General features: G+C 38.8%; 1 pseudogene; it reads left to right on the top strand.

Annotated features, from left to right (window-relative positions):
- Positions 1-658: 658 nt before the first annotated feature.
- LOC122351015 lies at positions 659-11,081 on the top strand (annotated as a pseudogene).
- The last annotated feature ends 2,602 nt before the right edge of the window (positions 11,082-13,683 follow it).

Genomic DNA, 13,683 nt, shown 5'->3' on the forward strand with positions numbered 1-13,683 from the left:
TGAGGTTGAAAAAGCTCAAGGTAAACTCTGCCAGTGACGTTCAGGTGCATGCCAAAGACAGAACATTTGCAGAGGTATTAGTTTGTGATTACCACAAAGGGATTAACTGCTAGATCCAGTCTGATTTATTTGATCTGCAAGAGACAACAATTGTCAGGAGCAGGCTCAGGATGATACTTAAATGTAAATTAAAATGTACACTTTTTTTTAAATATGCAGAGAATATTAATTTTAAAAAAAATTATGTAGTCTAGAGTGCATGCCGAATTATTAGGTAAAATGTCATATTGTGGTCATATTTTTTCCCAATAAAATTTAACCAATCCCAAACCCAAATCTTTCTTTCTTTTGAAGGTTACCATTTGTTTCACTAGAGTTTGATTTGAAAATGTATATTTATATATATATATATATAGAGAGAGAGAGAGAGAGAGAAAGAGATGAGACGTTTGTGGTGTAATGCTCTATTTAATAACTGATTGGCATATGCTTTGTGAGTTTAGATATGTAAATTGATATATGTATCAGTGAATATAGTGGTTTAAACAAATTGAAATGTGTTTTAAGAAAATTAAGTTTAGAATATAAGCCTGACTGCTTTTATCAGAGCCTTGTTTCAGCACATCCTTGTTTCAGAACCAACGGCCAATCTTAAACCATGCTTCTTGGTAGCATTTACATTTTGCTTTGTAGGCTTTACTGATTGTTTATTTTTCAAAGATTCTTGGTCAAGGTCAGACTTCAGCTTGAAGGAGATTACTTATTGGGTGGTCTTTTTGCTTTACATGAAATAGAACATGAAACAACCCTGTTTTCAGCAGAGAGACCACAGAATGTTTCAGGTAAGTAAGGACCTTTTTCTGGTCTAGGTTTATCAGTACACAGTAATGTGAATCAAATAAATATTCTCATGCAAATCAAGTCATATTAATTAGATGAATGTTCAATTATTATTAACTTTCACACTGATGTTTTCAAGGCACATTTCCTCAAAATCTGGATATCAGATGCTGCAAGTAATGAGATTTGCTGTTGAAGAGATTAATAACTCCACCACTCTTCTGCCCAATGTATCTCTGGGATATGAAATTTTTGACCACTGTTCTAATATAAAGAATTTAAATTCAGTCTTAAATTTGATCTCCAAGAATGGCTCAATCAAACCTAAAGAAAAACTCAACAACTATCAGCCTAAAGTGATTGCTTTAACAGGCCATATGGAAGCACAAGAACTATTGCTACCGCACCACTGATAACAATGGACCTTATACCAATGGTAAAGTATGTTTCTTTTTATAAAGTTTGCTTAATGAAACATACGTATATGAAGTGAATATGCGTTTCTTTTCTCTTTCAAAGGTGAATTATGGAGCTACTAGCTATGCATTAAGCAATAAACTTAAGTATCCTTCTTTTGTAAGAACAATCCCTAGCAACAAAGACCTGGTAGAGATGATTATTCACATCATACAGTGGTTTGGATGGAACTGGGTTGCCTTTATTGGTAGTCAAGATGATTACAGCACAGACGGACTAAAGCTGTTTAACAAGTATATAAATAATACAGGCATTTGTTTGGCCTATCAAGAGGGACTAAGTCTAAATGCAAACTACAGTCAAACGCTTAAAAAGATCGATAAGCTCAACATTAATGTCATTGTAGTTTTTGCTTTGCCACAATATGCAAGCAAAATTATCAAAGCAGCCATAGCAAACAACATCCAGGACAAAGTATGGATTGCAAGTCAAGCATGGGCTATGAATCAACAGATTCCAAGAGAACCAGGAATCAGGAAAATTGGTACAGTCATTGGCATTACAGAGAGACTGTTATCACTGCCTGGATTTAATAAATTCATCTATAAAACCAGAGGAACAACTGTTGTTGGTCATAATGATAGCGATGAGACTGGCATCCTGGGAAAGAGAAATACATGTAATCAAGTTTGTGAGTACTGCTCATTGTTGACTGCGGAAGAAATCATAAAAGAAAATCCCACATTCTCCTTTGCCATCTATTCTGCCATATATACCATAGCTCATGCATTACATAGAGTTCTGCAGTGCGACATGAATGAATGCCACAATAAAACAATGGCCAAGCCATACATGGTAAGTGAAATCGAATGCATGACAATTTAGTTTAATAATTTTTTCAATTATATTATTAAATAATGTTTTACTTAAAATATTCAATACTTTTTTAAACAAATAAAAATAATATACAATATTTAGCATTTTTGCTTATGTGCAACGAGGAGTCAGAGGCACTGGTATCCATTTGCAGCTTTTTATTAATATAGGCAAAGTCAAACAGGTAGAATTCCGTAAACAGTGAAAAAATATCAGAGGCAGTCCAGGCTGAGGTCGCGGCAGGCAGCAAACAGTGTTCCAGTAAATGAGATCACAAGGGCAGGTGGAAGAGAATCAAGAGTGGTCAAACAGCCCGAGGTTATACACAGAAATACAGGATAATGCAAGAGAAACCGCTCAGTCGTGTCAGGTCAAAACAAGACTTCACAATGAGTGAGTGTGTGGACACAGCTTAGGTACACCTGTGCAGGTGATTAGTCTCTGGTGCGGGTGTTATGGGAAATGGAGTTCTGAATGATTAGTAGTATGGGGAGGGTGACCTCTGGTGGTGATCGGAGTGAGCAATAATAATAATAATAAATTATGATGATTGTGCTTATGATTATTGTTATTATGAGTTACATCTTTTTTATTTGAACACCCCTCACAACAGCTTCTACAAGAAATAAAGAATTTGGATTTTCCACTCAATGGTCGCCAGGTGAAATACGATAAAAATTATGATCCAACCATCAGATATGCAGTTGTGCTCTGGCGCACTGATGTGAATCCTCCACAGTTTGAGATGGTGGGCACATATGATACACATCCAGAAATTACTTTTAGTATCGACTACACACTCATGCCATGGCATAACAATGGATCTGTAAGTAATTTTTTTCTTAAACCTTAAAATAAACATTTAGATTTAGACAGTTTTACTTTCTGCATATGAAGGTCAATTAACAGATTTCTTTAACAGTTTTTATTATTATTATCATTAACAATGTTGGTTCACTGTTCTGTTCAGAGTTTTTATAGGCTTTTAAATGAAGCTGACACTGGAGAATCATAATCACTACAACAGCACTACATGCTGAGAGAAAGACTGCTTTAATAAACAGTGAATATGTCATAGCACTGTATTGAGTCATATAGTGGTCCCTGAGCTTTTCTACAGCAAGTCCTGACCATTTTACCTTCCTCGCTGGCCATAGTCCTGTAACAGACGCAGACAGCAACTTAGAATTGGCCCACATCTGGCCTGTGTGAAATCCATGCAGGGTAAACTTGGTGAACCTCTCGACTCAATGTTTCTGAATAATAGCTTATTGTTCTTTTAAATTAAGGGAGAAAATTCATACTCTAAATTGGTTAAAAGTACTTCTCTGTGACTCACTATAGATAATGGCTTAACTATAGAATGTCACAATGACATGAAGGAAGGCCATTGGTGATCCAAGTCTACTAGTCAGTTGCCAGGCCTCCAGAGTTCCACAGCAATATACCAAAACGGTTTAAAAAAAGCGTAACCAGGCTGTTTTTGAGTCACCATTGAATTCCATAGTAGAAAAAAATGACTCTGGAAGTTAATGGTGACCCAAAAGAGCATGGTTACAAACTTTCTTCAAAACATCTGTATCAAATCTGTATGAATTTCTTTGTTCAGAATTGGAATTACTTAATTGTAGTAAATGATGACAGAATTTTCATTTTTGGGTGAACTTTTAAGTACATTGTAGACCTATTGCAACCAATAGGGCTATGGCCAACTTGAGCTAGCAATGCTTTTTCGTCCCCAGTGCTTTTGGTCCCTATCAGCTCATCGAACACCCTAAAGTGCTAAACACATTCTTTTTTTTCCAAGCAAACAATGCACTGATCTTAGGTGTAATAATGTGTCAAATTTATAGGGACACAGAGAGACACACTTTCTGAAACATTTGTTCTATGAACATCTTCAATGACATACACTGCAAACAATTGACTCCTGAAGACAAAATAAGCTTCATCTGCAATGAATTTCAATGTGTCATTACTTACTGCATGCTTTAGACACCAGTAACACTGTTGATGTTCATTGTAGTGATTTGCACTTTGAGAGTGGGAATTAACTGTAATTACACATTCTCTTGTTCCCTAAAGGTTCCTTTCTCAAACTGCTCTGTTGAATGTAAGGCAGGATATTCAAGGCAAACTGAAGGTTTTCATAGTTGCTGTTTTTCCTGTAAAAAATGCCCATCTAACAGCTATTTGGATTTTTCTCGTAAGTACTTTAAGCAGAGGTCAATGACAACTTTTGAGATCATCTATCTAAAAATGAAAATTGTCATTATGAACTTCCCTCTCATGTGATTCCAAACCCATAAGCCTGTTTGTTCCTCTTCATGGCTGCACTCGGGGGAGCACTCTGAGGAGTGTATCTCTGCCTCTGAGCTTGCATTCTGGTCATGCTGTTGAGGCATGGCACCAATTGAGATCAATGGGACTGTGTATGGATCTGGCAGATGGGTTAGAGGATTTAAATAGTGTTTTCTTCTGTGATGATTAAGTTTTATATATGTGTTGTGGCGAGGCAGAGGAAGCACAAGAGAAACAGGTGCAGTGAAACCCTCGGAGGGTGTATTTATTAGACAAATACACAGAAGGTGGCGGTGAGTCCGTGCGAGGAGTGCGGCGGTGTGTCCGGGGGTGGTGTAGCGGTGAATCCGGTGAGTGCAGCGGTGAGTCGTCTCGGTGTTTCCCGTGCTTAATAACGTGAGGGAGTCCACTGTGAGGTATTAGGGGAAGTAGCTCAGGCAGGCCCGTCACGTTGTAGCTTCTGGGAGACAAAGAAAGAGACAACAGGTTAGCTCGCGTTACCGGAGTCTTGTGGCTCCATGAAGCCATCGCCTGGCCGGGCTTATCTGGCCCGCGGCTGATGAGCTCCAGGTGTGGCGAATCCGTCGTTGAGTGGCTGGTGTAGGTGTTCCGTGTTTGTTCCCAGGGCAACGCTGATCGATCCTCGGGACGCTCGTCACAGTGTGTATAAATAATATATAGAGTCATGGCCAAACTTGGTGGCACCCCTTAATTTCTTCCAGAAAGTATTGCAGTAACACATTTTTAGTTATACACATGTTTATTCCCTTTGTGTGTATTGGAACTAAACAAAAAAGGAAGGGAACAAAGAAAATTTGACATAATGTCACACAAAACTCCAAAAATGGGCTGGACAAAATTATTGGCACCCTTAATATTCACTTTCTATAACCATCAATAAGCTTCTTACACCTCTCACCCGGAATTTTGGACCACTCTTACTTTGCAAACTGCTCCTTTTGGTTGCCATCCATTTCTGGGTGCTTTGTTTGGGGTCATTGTCCTGCTGGAAGACCCAAGATCTTGGAGACAAATCCATCTTTCTAACACTGGGCCCTACATTGCGACCCTAAATCCTTTGGTAATCTTCAGATTTCATGATGCCTTGCGCACAGTCAGGGCACCCAAAACATCTTTGAACCTCCACCATATTTGACTGTAGGTATTGTGATCTTTTCTTTGTAGGCCTCATTCTATTTTCAATAAACAGTAGAATGACGTGTTTTACCAAAAAGCTCTATCTTTTTCTCATCTGTCAAGTTTTCTTCTCCTCTTTCTGTTGTCTATGCTTAGTGTGATGCACACAGACACACTTCTCTCATTTTTATCTGCTTTCATGTGTGATTTTTATATTGCCCACATCTGTTACTTGCCCCAGGTTAGTTTAAAGGAGCATCACATGCTTATTTATCCACAATATTGAAAGGGTGCCAATAATTTTGTCCAGCTCAATTTTTTTGTTTTTATGACATTATATCAAATTTGCTTTTTTCCCTCCCTTTTTTGTTTTGTTCCAATATACACAAATGGAATAAACATGTGTATAGCAAAACGTGTGTTAATGCAATACTTTTCTGTGAAAAATACTTTAATATTTATTTATACTTATTGTATTTAGTAGGGACTGGAGATGTCCGTCTTTCTTTTCCCTCACTGTCTACATAGTGAGCACTTGAGATGAAATTCTGTAGTAGGGAGCACAGTGCTCTCTCTCCCCCGAGAGGCTGAGGTGGCTGCTCTTCTCAGCAGCCCCAAATATATTCCAGCTTTTCATTCAGCTTTTAGCAGGAGGCAAATTTGCAATTGGTCATATTTGCTGGATAATCTTTGGCATAAAAATATCCTGTTGGTTATGGCCCAGGACTTTTAAAGAGTGGTTTGTGCCCATTATACAGGGTGCGTCGGTCTCCAGCTAGCGCAGCTCTCAGTCTCTCCTGTTTGGAAACGTTGTGGAGCTGAAAGGCTTGCCACCTTTTTGGAGGTCTCTAGAGTGGCTTAATTGGTTGTCACTTTGATTAGTCACTCTGATTACACCAGAGGCCAGTCTCAAGAGACTTGTTCCCTTAGTAGGTTACCTGGCTGTGTGGGACCCTGCCAGTTGTGTCTTTTTGGGTCCTACCTATCAGGCTCTGGTTCTACCAGTCTAGTCTTCCTTAATAGTTGACGTGCTTCTGAGGATTGTAGTTTCAGTAGACTTCAGCCAAAGAGAGTCCTTCTCTCAGTCTCTTCTGCCCAGAAATGTAGGAGAGTTGAGAGGCTCGCCACCTCTTTGAAAGTCTTTAAAGCAGCTAGATCAGCTGCCTCCTCTTCAGGGCACCGAGCTAGGAGCTCTCAGAAGTCAGTCTCAAGAGACTAATAGAGTATTATTAATACCCTTAATAGAGTATTTAACAACATGAAGACTTCTGCCAAATATGTCTCAATGGGTTTCTGCATACTAGAAACGTTTACAGTATTTAGTTCGAAGCTTTCAATGGGGCCATTCTGGTGGCCCCAAGCAGGCTCTGTTCAAGAAACAAGAAGTAGACACTCTCTTGAGAATGGAGGCCATTGAGGTGGTTCCTAAAGAGACGAAAGAGAGCCTGGGTTCTATCATTCCAAAAACGTAGGGATGGTTGCATCCTATTTTACATCTGAAATTTGAACCTTTTTCAGGTTCTCGAGGAGATCATGCCTCATGATCAATCTAAAAATGCATGCTTCTACATCCTTCCCTATCACAGGAGGTTCCTAAGGTTTGAATTGGGTGCAAAGCTTACCAATTCTGGGTTCTTCTTTTTGGCCTTGCCTCTTATCCCGCGCTTTCACAAAGTGTGTGGATCCTGCTCTGGCTCCTCTGTGACTCCAGGGAACTCCATTAATTTAAAGCAGACATCCTGTTAAGATGTCTGGGATGCTTCCCTGAATTTTTGGACAGGCTCAGGCGTTTGCGATTAGAGACACATCACATTCTGGTTCTTTATCCACTGGGGCTGGATGCTATGATACAGGTGTGGCCTGTTTTTCCTGAATGATCTGTTCCCGGGAGTTCTGGTGAGAGTGTGCCAGGATGAAAACAATCTGCTATTTGTAGCCCTTTCTAGCTAGGCCAAGTATGGTTCTCAGACCTGATTTCCATTCTCAACAGCTCTCCATGGGAAACTTCTGCCAGGAGGTATCTTTTTTCTTAGGTGTGGCCTCTGAGGAGCTTCCGTTCTCTCAACTGAGGTTGTTGAGACCATCCTTCAATCCCGAGCTCCCTTTACAAGGAAACTGTACAGCCTGGAGGGGAAGCTTTCACTTCCTAGTGTAGAGATTACCAGTTTGACCTACCCAGTTGGTACAGTGCTAGATTTCTTGCAGGCTAGATTTTCTGAAGGGTTGACCCACTCCACCCTGAGGGTGTATGTGCTGGCTATAACTGCTTACCACATCCACTTTTAGACACCCCCAGTTACATGCTTCCTCCATGGTGCACTGAGGCTGAGGTCTATGGCCAAGGAAACTTAAGCTATGTGGTGGGTCAGGATGCTACTCCATAGCCTCAAGTTCTCTGATCTCTCCTCTCTTTGGGGGTCAAGGCTTTTTGTGATGCAGCTTGAGTTCCTAAAGGGGAATTTCTCTAGGTTACATATGTAACCCTAGTTCCCAGAGGGAACAAGACACTGTGTTTCAGGGTCACACTTCCAGCATTCCTTGCGAGCATTTGCTTCATTTCTAGAAGGTGATGCTGGTTCCACCTCATGTGCTTTTGTGCTTTCTGATTTCTCCATGATGTCAAAGCACTGAATATTCAAGCCAAATGCATTCAGATATCATATTCTTTCACCTGTAAATAATTATATGAATAAATGAAATTGCATTCAGTAAACAAAACACACTTAATGTTTCAGGTCATCATATGTAAATATTATACTTCATGTATATGTATATAGGTATAATTTCATGTATACAAGAAATGTATACATCAAATGTAAATATTAATCAAAGTAAGCACAACATGCAGTTTTTAAATTAAGATTATTATGAAGGGAAAACAAAATCCAAACCCACATGGCCCTGTGTGAAAAAGCGTTTGCCCCATAAACCTAATAACTGGTTGGGCCACCCTTAGCAGAAATACCTGCAATCGAGCGTTTGCAGTAAGTAACAATGAGTGCGGAGGTATTTTTGGCCTACTTATCTTTGCAGAATTGTTGAAAATCATTGGAGAGTTTTCGAGCATGAACCGCCTTTTTAAGGTCATGCCACAGCATCTTTGACTAGGCCCCTCCAAAATCTTCATTTAGTTTTTCTTCAGCCATTTAGAGGTGGACTTGCTGGTGTGTTTTTGATCATTCTCCTTCTTCGAAAACCAAGTTAATTTCAGATGGCCTTCAGGATTGTTTTGTTAAACAGCAAATTTTATTGTTACATTTATCATATCAAGTCTTCCAGGCCCTGAAGCAGCAAGCCCCAGACCATCATACTGCCACCATCATATTTTGCTGTTGGTATGGTTCTTTTTCTGAAATGCTACTGAAGTTACTTTTACTCCAGATGTAATGGGACACTCACCTTCCAAAAAGTTCAACTTTTGTCTAGTCAGTTAACAAAGTATTTTCCTAAAAGTATTGGGGATTATCAAGATGTTTCCTGGCAAAACTCAGATGAGCCTTTCTGTTCTTTTTGCTCAGCAGCAGTTTTCGTCTTGGAACTCTGACATACAGGACATTTTTGCTCAGTCTCTTTTTTATGGTGGAGTAATGAACACTGACCTTAACTGAATCAAGTGAGGCCTGCAGTTCTTGGGTGTTGTTGTGAATTAAGATGTCCTACAATATGACTGAGCTTGATCGTTTTCCAGGTCATAGAATGTAGGACGGGGGAGCAAAGAAACAAGGATGGATATTGGGAAGCACCCAATATCTCCCAGAGGTAACATGTAAAGAGTGAAAAGTAACAGGTCTCAGGAGTCTCAGTACTATGGTACGGTCTAAATCCTGACGGGAAATCCTCATACCATTTTTCTCGAAGATATTTGTGCGGATACTACCTTTTCTAGTATCTTTAACAGAAAAGGGAGATTTGAGGGTCTTTATGATCTATTATGATCTACATCGTCTCTGATCCTTCCACTTATGGCGATTGTTGTTTGTTAAAGCCTGGTAGACCCGTTAACTCCCATAACTCATTTAGGATATAGGCTAGGGCTTTACTTACCGTAACACACTTAGAACAGGGATTTCCATAAAGAATTGTCTTTGGCGACTCTTTTGACTTTCAGTGCGTTTTGCAATGCAGTGTCTCATTCTTTACAGGATTAGGATTACATATACGTATCCTAGAAACAATTTTATTTAGGACACATATTTCGAATGTTGGTAACCAAGCATTTGAAAAAGTTTCAATTCCTATAGACTTCCATTGTATTTTTGTCCATATAATGGAAATCAGTGGAATCTGTCTGGTTACCGACATTCTTAAAAATATCTTATATGCTATTTTCTCTGTCTTCTGTTCTTCTCTATCTTCTATGGTTTGGAATGACATGAAGGTGAGTAAATAAGACAGAATTACCATTTTTGGTGTAGACTATCACATATTTTATTTGAATTATAGTGCTTTTTGAAATGTGATTTAAAGATTGTGAATGTGATAAAAAAAAAGAGTTTCTTTTGCTTTTCAGAAAAAATACTACTACCAAAATTCCATATTATTTTACAGATTTTATTTTTGTTTTCTTGTTTTCAGGAGACCCCTACACCTGTTTTTCATGTGCAGAGAGTGAATGGTCTGATGAGGGCAGCACGACATGTAAGACTCGTTCTGTTATCTATCCTCAGTTCACAGAAATTCCCTCCATCATTGTCATGCTTTCTGCCGCATGCCTAATTTTTCTCCTTATTGCTGTATTTTGCATTTTTGCCTACAATTACGACACACCAGTGGTGAAGTCTGCTGGTGGCAGCATGTGTTTCCTCATGTTGACTAGTTTGTTTCTGTCTAGTGTAAGCGTGTTCTTTTTCTTTGGAAAACCCACATTTGTATTTTGCCTTCTGAGAAATGCAATATTTGCTTTTTTCTTCACTGTCTGTATTTCGTGTTTGACTGTCCGTTCGTTTCAAATTGTTTGTGTTTTTAAAATGGCTGCACAGTTCCCGAGATTGCACAGCCTTTGGGTAAAACACAATGGCCAGTGGCTCTTCATTGCATTTGCTTCTTTCATTCATTTAATCTCATGTGTGATATGGATGACTGTCAATCCTGTCAAACTCGTCACAGACACATGGACTTATAAAGACCAACTTATGTTTATCTGTGAAACAGGGAATACTATAACCTTCACCATAGTTGTATTCATAAGTTGGTTTCTTGGTTCCCTTTGTCTACTGTTTTCTTACATGGGAAGAGATCTTCCCAAAAATTACAACGAGGCCAAATCAATAACATTCAGTCTCATTTTGTACTATCTGACCTGGATTGCATATTTCACTGCATACCTCACTACCAAAGGCAAATACATTGTCATTTTGAATGCAGTTGCTCAGGTATCTAGTATAAATGGAATTCTTTTCAGTTATTTCATACCAAAATCTTACATTATAATATTCCAACCACAAAAAAATACTCCTGCATACTTTCAAACATCTATTCAGAGTTACACCCAAACCATAAGTAGGACTTAGATATTATGCTGTGTCTCAATTCACATGCTATTTGTTTTACATTTTAATATTAAAATAAAAATGTAAAAATAAAATTCGCACCCAAATCATAGTATTGGAAGTATGCCAAAGAATCCCAGATGGTGTACTTTTAGTAGAAATTCGAAGCGCAGAGACGTGCATACTCTAACGGTTAATACTGATTTGATTAGAACTACAAACATGTATAAAAAGTGTATAAAAAACACAAACATGGCTGATATGCAGGACCAGTGGACAGGAAGTAAAGAGGTTTGAGTGATAAATATTTATACTGTAAACATTTAGATTAATGTATTTGATCATTAAATGCATCATAATGCAAACTTTTAGATTGACACACCTGTGACTGGCAGATCAACATGCATATTCAACAAGCTCTTCCTCATATACATTTAAATGGTGACATGATGCATTTAACAGTCAATTTAAGACATAAAAATGACTAACTGCTATGTCCGAAAGTTACTACTGTGCTATATACTCAAAAGTATGTACTTTTTTCTCACAAAAAGAGTACATACTTTTAGAGCATAAATATAAATATGAAAATTGGGATGAATCAGATGTTTTGTTTAAAACTTAAAATCTTCACTATTTTGTTATGCAAACACAAAGGCAGAGAATGGAGAGATTTAAATCTAAATGGAATGAAATGTAAACACAAATGCATCTTTTAACCTGTAATAAATAACATTTTCAAAGCCTCAATAATTTGGTGTCAAAGTATGTAGAGTTCTGGAACTGTGCATATATCTAAAAAAAAATAAATGAATCAATAAATGAAGTCATATAGCATCATTAAAAGCAAAATCAAAAACTGCAGTTGTTCAGGCAGAATTTAACAAATGTGACAAATTGTACAAATGAATGTATTCATTAAAATGTTGAAAAACCTAAAAGAAATTCAGGTCTAAACACAATCCATCCAACTGTTTTGGAACAGTGTTGTAAATACAACTTAACCCACTGATTTTTAGTTATGTCCGCTTTTGGAAGCTCAAAAACTTTCAGTGAAACTCAGCGTCTCCAGACCATGGCACAGGCAACAACACTACAACGAGAATAATAGCTACATCTTCTTTCTTTGCGCAAACATTTGGCCAGTGTTATGCAAGTCTTCCTACACAGTAACGTAGAGATGAAGGGGTGTGTTTAAACAAGGTGTTTTAGGAAGTCATGGTCAAGTCTTAACTTTTATAAGGAATATCTCTTTGGTTTCGAGATTTTAGCCTTTGCAACTTTAGAGATTATGTCTGAGACGCTATGGGGAATGGTTTCGACATGACAGCTCTGAGTCGTATCCAATTAAATGGCGGGACATCAATAGGCCATGCCAGGCGCAAACTCTAAAAAAAAAAAAAAGGGGCTACTGAGAGGGCCTGAAGGTCCACTGCTTTCCTCAGAGAACACAACACCAACAGCAGTGTGGCCTTTATCATCAGCAGGCAATCAGAGATCTTCGCTATGGGCTCAAAAGCAGCCCACAGAGAGCCTCAAACACCACAGCCAGATCCCATGTTGGAATGATCGTACTGGAAGCCTCGACCTCAGCACACTGCAGAGAAAACATGTAACCAAGGGGTCTCTACCCACTGTGTGTCCACCGAGAGGGGTGTGGTAGGCCAATATCGCCGCAACATAAACCTTCAGGGTGGAGTGGGTGACCCCTGTAGAGAACCTGGCCTGCAGGATCTCCAGCACTGTACCAACTGTGCAGATAACTGGGTCAAGCAGGCATTCACTTCAGGGCATACAGTTTCCTCATAGATGGAGCTCTGGATTGGAGGATGGTCTCAACAACCTTGGTTGAGAGACGGGGCAAGGAAAGTAGCCGCAGCGTGGACCCCGAGCAAGAGGAGTGAGATAGGGACTGGTCAAGTTATAAATGTTACTAATATTCAAAATGGTAGCTTTTGAATGTGTTCGAGCATAGCTTTTTTGTCCAGTCCTGCCTATTTCATTGCCGCTAGTTGGTTGACTTCAGCTTAGTGAGTCCCGGCCTTTAATCAGCAGCTTTTTCCACTTGCTTAGGAGCTATTTATTGCAACAAATCAGCTCATTAAGGGAAATGTATATAAATAATTACAATTAATTGATTTAATTTTATGACTAATTACAATTATTTATATAACTGTAGAAGAATTAAACAGTTGGAAGAGTGATGAACTCCAAAGATGTCCTGACTGATGATTGATAGTTTCTTCCTGGGTAGAAGGTAAAAAGACCTAAGAGGGAGATCTGCTGAGATCCGAGAATCTTTGGTTGAATGGAAAGTCAAGGCCGCAAGGCCTGGAGCAAATGTAAGAGTTGCCACAAACTGCGGTTGCGCTGGCAGGGTGAGACATGGATGAAATCCAGAAAAGTAGAAGACTGCGGTCAAAGAGCCAATGATATCCTGAACTTTTAGAGGAGAGTTCTATGGCTCTTTGTCTCTAAGCATGTTAATTTGCATATGCACTGGATGGGAGTTTGATAGTTAACTAGTAAAGATAAAGATTGTTAAAGCACGAATATCAACGATGCAATGATATCAACATATAATATACACTTTCAGTTACATCACATTAAAACAAGGTGATAT

Source organism: Puntigrus tetrazona, chromosome 8 (genome assembly GCF_018831695.1).
Source record: "Puntigrus tetrazona isolate hp1 chromosome 8, ASM1883169v1, whole genome shotgun sequence".
NCBI classification, from domain to species: Eukaryota; Metazoa; Chordata; class Actinopteri; order Cypriniformes; family Cyprinidae; genus Puntigrus; species Puntigrus tetrazona.